The sequence below is a fragment of the Mchenga conophoros genome, linkage group LG9 (assembly GCF_057382185.1).
Source record: "Mchenga conophoros isolate Kocher_MC1m ecotype Shallow Benthic linkage group LG9, M_conophoros_male_GT1.1, whole genome shotgun sequence".
NCBI lineage: Eukaryota > Metazoa > Chordata > Actinopteri > Cichliformes > Cichlidae > Mchenga > Mchenga conophoros.
The window spans coordinates 30,704,516-30,712,979 of NC_140534.1; the positions used below are offsets into that span (position 1 = coordinate 30,704,516).

The window sequence follows — 8,464 nt, forward strand, 5'->3', positions numbered from 1 at the left end:
GTGTTGTGCGCTCTGCTGAGAAGGTGATTGGCTGTAGACTCCCATCTCTGCAGGACCTGTACACCTCCAGGACATTGCGGCGTGCAGCTCGGATCTCAGCTGACCCTTCTCACCCTGGACACAGTCTGTTTGACCTGCTCCCCTCAGGCAGGAGGCTCCGGTCCATTCGCACCAGAACCTCTCGCCATAAGAACAGTTTCTTCCCCTCTGCTGTTGGACACATGAACAATAACCGTATGACTGTTCCCACCACTAACACATGACCCTACGCTGTGTTCACTGCATCATTCCATGTTTGGCACTGATCACCACCTGCACTCATGTATATATCTTTCTACGTAGCACTTTTAATTCTTATTCTTACTTTTATTTTTTCATGTCTATTTAAGCGCAATTTATGACAGTATGTTTGCACTGAAGCACCGCAGCAATTTCCTAATGTTGTAAACCTGCTCAACATTTGGCAATAAAACCCTTTCTGATTCTGAATAAAACATCAAGTTGGGCAGAGCAAGACCCCCACTGAGCTTACCCTGTTGTAGTGAAGTCATACAAATCCCAGGGGTCTTATTTGTCCATATAAATGATGAAATCATTTGATTCACAGATTTGAAAAAGGATTTAGGTAAAAACAGTGGGATACACTGAAAAAGATAAAGAAATTTGGGTAGAATATTCATTTTTATAATATTAATCCTGCCAAGAAGTGATACAGGAAGGTTTGCCCTCATTTGAAAAGCCAACCTTACACAGGTCAGCAAAGGGTTAACATTTGCTGTTCGCAAAGCTTTAAATGAACTGGTAATACGCACTCCTAGATATCTAAAGCCTGAAGAAGCTAGTTGGAAATCAAAATCGGTTTGTCTAAGCTCTTGTGCAGCTGGGTTTATGGGAAAACATTTACTTTTTTATATATTAATCTTGTACCCAGAGAAAGAGCCAAAATGTAGAAGTATTTGCATTATAGAGGATAAATGAATTGTTGGATTTGTAACATATAATAATAAGTCACCTGCATATAAAGCAACCCTATGTTCCGTACCACCACGAATAACCCCTTGAAACAGAGGCGAGGTTCTGAGAGCCACAGAGAGAGGCTCTATTGCTAAAGTGAAAAGTAAAGGTGAGAGTAAAATACTCCGAAATCAGTGTTAGTACAAACAGATGCCAGTGGCGTAGTATATAAAAGATGAATCCAAGATATAAAATTGTTACCAAAACCAAATTTCCTCAAGACTGCAAAAAGATACCCCGATTCCACTCAATCGAATGCTTTTCCAGCATCCAATGAGATCACCACCTCAGGGACGGTGCTATGATTTTTGGAGTATATTATATTAAGAAGGGACCATATATTAAAAAAGGAATGTCTTCCTTTAATAAAGCCTGTCTGTTCGTCTGATATAATAGAAGGGAGAACTCTTTCCAAACGGGTTGCTAGCAGTTTGGATAAGATTTTAAAGTCTACATTAAGAAGGCTTATTGGTCGATAGGAGCTACAACAGGTAGGATCCTTTCCTTCTTTATGCAGTAATGAGACAGAAGCCTGTCTTAGTGTCTGAGGGAGAGAGCCTTGTTTCAGTGACTACTCAAAAACCGACAACAGCAAAGGGGCCAGTTTTAAGTGGAATTTTTTTATAAAATTCGGCAGGGAACCCATCGGGACCAGGGGACTTTCCAGACTGTAAGGATGTGATTGATGACGTAACCTCATCCAAAGTGAGCGGTGCATCAATGTCTGCTGCTGTTGAGGTTGCGATTGTAGGGGTGTCCAATTTGTTAAGAAACTGGTTCATATCTATAAAATTAGAGGGGAACTATGATGCATACAGAGCACTATAAAATGGCTTAACAATTTAGTTGATTTCCGTTGGATCAGAAGTCAAAGTTCCTGATTCATTTCTAATTTGCAAAATTTGGCGAGGTGCCGATTGGTGACGTAGCTGGTGGGCTAGCAGACGAGAGCCTTTATCACCATGTTCATAATAGTTGCCACGGGACTGTAATATCAATTGCTCTGCATCATGGGTTGACAGGCGACTGAACTCAGATTGCAGGTTAAGATGCTGCTTATATATTTCAGGTGAGGGAGTTTGAGCGTGTTGCCGGTCTAGAGCTTGAATTTTGGCAGAAAGTTCATTTTGCTTAGCTTTCGTTGATTTAGATAGGTGAGATAAATAGGAAATTATTTGGCCCCTGAGGTAAGCTTTAAGAGTTTCCCATAGTACACTGGGGCGTGCAGCTCGGATCTCAGCTGACCCTTCTCACCCTGGATACAGTCTGTTTGACCTGCTCCCCTCAGGCAGGAGGCTCCGGTCCATTCGCACCAGAACCTCTTGCCATAAGAACAGTTTCTTCCCCTCTGCTGTTGGACACATGAACAATAACCGTATGACTGTTCCCACCACTAACACATGACCCTACGCTGTGTTCACTGCATCATTCCATGTTTGGCATTGATCACCACCTGCACTCATGTATATATCTATCTACTTAGCACTTTTAATTCTTATTCTTATTTTTATTTTTATATCTATTTAAGCGTTTATGACAGTATGTTTGCACTAAGCACCGCAGCAATTTCCTAATGTTGTAAACCTGCTCAACATTTGGCAATAAAACCCATTCTGATTCTGATAGTAGAGAATTTGAGATGTCCTCAGACTCATTCGTAGTTAAGAAATCATCAATTGCAGATGAGATATAGTCACAGAAAGCTGAATCAGACAAAAGAAGAGAGTTCAACCTCCATGGATGCTGAGGTCTATAGCCAGCAGACAAAGCCATATGCAGGACTAATGGAGCATGATCAGATATAACAATCAGGAGATATTCAGAGTTGCAAACTTTAGAAGCCATGGAGCCATTTATAAAAAAGTAATTGATGTGAGAATATGTGTGATGAACATTTGAAAAAAGGAATATTCTCTGGCTTCGGGATTAAAAAACCTCCAATCAATGTGTCCATTTTGGGTCATAAAGTGTGAGAAAGCCCTGAACATAGCAGATGATGCTTTCGAGCCAGTGGCAGATTTGACTAAAGCTGGGTCAATAACGCAGTTTAAATCACCTCGAAGATCAGGAGGGTGCGTCTTTAAGTCAGGAATCATCCTCAAAAGATTATTAGTAAACACAGCATTGTCAAAGTTTGGGGCATAGACGTTCACTAAGACAACTGGGTTATTCATGAGGGTCCCTACAACAATTAGATATCGTCCATTTTTGTCAGCAATCAATTTAGTGAGAGAAAAATGTATTTTATTCCTAATTAAAATTGCCACTCCTCTGGCTCTACTATCTACAGTGGGGCAAAAAAGTATTTAGTCAGCCACCGATTGTGCAAGTTCCCCCACTTAAAATGATGACAGAGGTCAGTAATTTGCACCAGAGGTACACTTCAACTGTGAGAGACAGAATGTGAAAAAAAAATCCATGAATTCACATGGTAGGATTTGTAAAGAATTTATTCATAAATTAGGGTGGAAAATAAGTATTTGGTCACCTCAAACAAGGAAAATCTCTGGCTCTCACAGACCTGTAACGTCTTCTGTAAGAAGCTTTTCTGTCCCCCACTCGTTACCTGTATGAATGGCACCTGTTTGAACTCATCATCTGTATAAAAGACACCTGTCCACAGCCTCAAACAGTCAGACTCCAAACTCCGCCATGGCCAAGACCAAAGAGCTTTCGAAGGACACCAGGAAAAGTATTGTAGACCTGCACCAGACTGGGAAGAGTGAATCTACAATAGGCAAGCAGCTTGGTGTGAAAAAATCAACTGTGGGAGCAATCATCAGAAAATGGAAGACATACAAGACCACTGATAATCTCCCTCGATCTGGGGCTCCACGCAAGATCTCATCCCGTGGGGTCAAAATGATCATGAGAACGGTGAGCAAAGATCCCAGAACCACACGGGGGGACCTGGTGAATGACCTGCAGAGAGCTGGGACCAAAGTAACAAAGGTCACCATCAGTAACACACTACAACGGCAGGGAATCAAATCCCGCAGTGCCAGACGTGTTCCGCTGCTGAAGCCAGTGCATGTCCAGGCCCGTCTGAAGTTTGCCAGAGAGCACATGGATGATACAGCAGAGGATTGGGAGAATGTCATGTGGTCAGATGAAACCAAAGTAGAACTTTTTGGTATAAACTCAACTCGTCGTGTTTGGAGGAAGAAGAATACTGAGTTGCATCCCAAGAACACCATACCTACTGTGAAGCATGGGGGTGCAAACATCATGCTATGGGGCTGTTTTTCTGCCAAGGGGACAGGACGACTGATCCGTGTTAAGGACAGAATGAATGGGGCCATGTATCGTGAGATTTTGAGCCAAAACCTCCTTCCATCAGTGAGAACTTTGAAGATGAAACGAGGCTGGGTCTTCCAACATGACAATGATCCAAAACACACCGCCCGGGCAACAAAGGAGTGGCTCCGTAAGAAGCATTTGAAAGTCCCGGAGTGGCCTAGCCAGTCTCCAGACCTCAACCCCATAGAAAATCTGTGGCGGGAGTTGAAAGTCCGTGTTGCTCGGCGACAGCCCCAAAACATCACTGCTCTCGAGAAGATCGGGGCCCTGTTTCAGGAAGCCGGTTTAGTGGAAAAACTGAGTAAGTATACCCTGAGTTAACGAAAACTCTGGGTTTTCGGTTTCACAAAGCGAGTTCAGCTGAAGCCTGAGTGAGTCACTATGACGACACACGCCGTGAAGCTAACCTGCCCCCTAGCAGGTTTACTACAACTAACCCTGACTGTCTCCGCCCCTTTGTCGGAAACCTGACAGTAGGAAGTGTCAGACATGGCGTGCCCCTTCCTTGAAGAGCCAGTAGATCGTGAAGCCCAAATTCTCCGCAGAGCTCTCCGCCGGGAGAGAGTGATCAGAGCGCGTTTGGACATTTTATCATGTCCTGATGATTGTCTGTGCGAACGTTACCGTTTCTCAGCACAATCTATAATTTATTTGGATAACATCCTCAGGCCATATATTACGCATGTGACACATCGCGGACATGCTCTCAGTTCATTGCATATTATTTGTATCGCACTTCGGTTTTTTGCAAACGGGAGCTTTCTGTATAATATTGGTGACGCTGAGCACGTTTCCAAGGCTACCGTCTGTCGGGCAGTCAGGAATGTTACAGTTGCACTGAAACGTCTCCTGTACTCGTTTGTGGTGTTCCCCGGTCATAGACCCACAAGATTCATCAAAGAGGGATTCCACAAAATTGCAGGTATCAGGATGACCAAAACTTAATTCATGATGTGGTGATACTTGAACTACTACTTAAATTTTACATTTATTCTCACGGTTCCCAGGCGTGATTGGCTGTATAGATGGTACTCACATTCCAATCATTGCTCCTTCAGTAAATGAAGGAGACTATGTGAACAGGAAGTCTTTCCACAGCATTAATGTACAGGTACATAGTTCCCTGTAGCATTTCAAACTAACAAATTATTTCATCATAGTAATGGATGCTAATTTGTGTTCTCTGCACTGTGAAGATCATATGTGATGCTGCCAACATTATCACAAATGTGGAAGCCAAGTGGCCAGGCTCTGTCCATGACTCACAAATATTCCGTGAATGTACACTGAGCACAAAATTTGGACATGGTGAGTTGAGAATACTTTAAAATATATAAAGACCAATTGCTACAGGGACATTTGAACTGAAGTGTATCCTTCTGTCTTAGGAGAGTTCACTGGCTACTTGCTTGGTGATAGGGGGTATCCATGTTTACCCTATTTGCTTACCCCTTACTCTGACCCTGAACCGGGCCCACAGCAGCGATATAATATGGCTAATTGCAGGACAAGAGCCAGAGTTGAAATGACTATCGGAATGCTTAAGGCCCGGTTCCAGTGCCTGCAAAGACTCAGGGTCACCCCAGAAAGGGCATGTGACATTATTGTGGCATGTGTGATTCTTCACAACATTGCCACAATTAGAGGAGAACACTGTCCTTCTGAACCAGACATCAGTGATCCAAACCATGAACATCCTGACCCTCCCACGGACATACAAGATGGAAGCGCAGTCAGAGACACCATATGTCACAATCATTTCTTTTGACCCATCACCTCAACATGTTGAAAGAAGAATAAACAGATTTTTTGTTCAACTGGCTTTATTGGTCACCTGTGTTTCCTGTACACAAAGTATTAAAAGATGTAAACCTCATAAAGTGTCTCTGTTGCTTCCTCCTCTGTAACAGCTGTCAATGTTTCTTCATTATTTTCCTGTAGTAAAGAAATAAACAACATTGCTGTTCTACTGTAAACTCATGTAATCTGTGGAGTATTACTCACAACTGCATGTTGGTCTGGCTCAACAGGAGGCTGCACCAGATGCAGTACACCATCACCATCAACTGATAGAATATGAGGTTTATACAGGTCACTTATAACTTACAAGGGACCAAATGGCAATTAACAAACATACCAATCACCTTACACTTCATTGTCATTATGCTCTCAAAGACAACCAAGACTGAGGGAAGGCAAAATCAGTAGGAAAATAACTTCACTACAAAATAATTCATTATGGTAAAGAGTTTATCAAATGAATGTGTCGCACTGCAAAGGTGACTGTGAAGAAAGGATGTATGCACATCATGTATTATTTTGAATTTACCCCCTATGTAGGCACTTGTGTCTTGCGGGGTTATTGACTCAGAGGATGTCCCCGCAGAGATGCCTTCGGCCACAGGGCGCCCACTGTTTTGGCTGAGGGCCAACTGCTCAGCTTCTGTGAGTGGTGGTGGTGGTGGAGGACCCCCACCTGTTTTTCGGGCCTCCGCTTTTTTTCTGTTGGCTATAACGGGTCACATTTGAGCATACAGAGTAAGCAAATATGTACTTGTAATGTGCTCAGATAATTTCAATAAGTGCTTACAGAAAGAAAATTAATGTAGCCTCTAACTGCAATTGATTTACAAACAGACCAAGCACTATGGCTCATAATACAATTACACCTTACCTGTTTGGACTATGTTTTTATATTTCATTTTTACTTGCTGCCAGGAACGTTTGGGGCCTGTTGGGTTGCACCTGCGCTCACATCACGTCACAAAATAAAATGTATAAAATAACAAATAAAATAACATATGATAAAATAACGTGTTAAATGGGTGGAAATCCCTAGATCAATGTTTAAATTAACACTCACGCATTGACTCTGTCGGCTATGTTTTGCCATGCATGCTCACTTTCTTTTGCAGCTGTCGCTGTGTTACTTTTTTCCGCGGAATTTGCATGTTATCGGCATATGCTGCCATCAGAATTTCGGCCTCAAGTGCTGTGAAATACATTGACCGCGCCTTCTTTCCCTCCGTCTCCATGGTGACTCGCTTAATCTGTGCTCCGCTTATCAGGGCTTTATGTATCCTCGTCCGCGCGCTTCACTTGGGGTTAAAGCAACTCCGCGTTGACTGAACTACTTGTTATCAGCCTTTCTGAAACCGAATATTCCGAGTTGGACAGTTCGGGGTTACTCAACCCTGCGTATCGTTTTTCACTCTGAGTTTTCTAAACCGGCTTCCTGAAACAGGGCCCGGCATGGAGGAATGGGCCAAAATACCAGCTACTGTGTGTGCAAACCTGGTAAAGACCTATAGTAAACGTTTGACCTCTGTTATTGCCAACAAAGGTTATGTTACAAAGTATTGAGTTGTATTTTTGTTATTGACCAAATACTTATTTTCCACCCTGATTTACGAATAAATTCTTTACAAATCCTACCATGTGGATTCATGGATTTTTTTTTTTTTTTTTTTTTTCCACATTCTGTCTCTCACAGTTGAAGTGTACCTCTGGTGCAAATTACTGACCTCTGTCATCATTTTAGGTGGGGAACTTGCACAATCGGTGGCTGACTAAATACTTTTTTGCCCCACTGTATAATGATATAAATAGCTCTGTGTCATTAGGCTATGGCACTGGTAAAAGATTTAGCGTCAAAAGAGGAATTAGGCAAGGGTGTGGAAGCCCTCCGTTGTTGTTCATAATGGTTGTGGAGATGCTCGCAATTCTAATTAAAAACAGCAGCGTTGCCGGAATTGAGATTATGGATAATTCTTTAATAATTAGTCAACTTGCGGATGACACTACTCTTTTCTTAAAAAATGAACATCAGATTCCCCTGGTAAAACAAATAATCACTACATTCTCAAAAGCTTCAGGCTTAAAGTTAAATTTAAATAAATGTGAATTATTGGCATTAAAGGAGTGTAATTCACAATTACTGTACGATATAAAGGTGAAGAAGGAGGTAAAATATTTGGGCATCACAATTTCAAAAGATCACAAAGTCTTAGAAAAAGTAAATATTTTAGATAATGTTGACATATGTAAGACAATCCTAAATAAGTGGTTACAAAGAGACATCACAATTTTTGGAAGAATATTATTAACCAAAATGGATAGTTTATCTAGATTTATATATCCAGCTTACTCT

At 41.9% G+C, this 8,464-nt stretch overlaps 1 long non-coding RNA gene across 1 annotated transcript; it reads left to right on the forward strand.

Moving 5' to 3' along the window:
- Positions 1-5,004: 5,004 nt before the first annotated feature.
- Positions 5,005-5,803, forward strand: LOC146567546 (uncharacterized). Its single transcript, XR_014893771.1, has 3 exons — positions 5,005-5,425; positions 5,511-5,622; positions 5,703-5,803. It is a non-coding gene; the product is annotated as an uncharacterized LOC146567546 (long non-coding RNA).
- Positions 5,804-8,464: the final 2,661 nt, after the last annotated feature.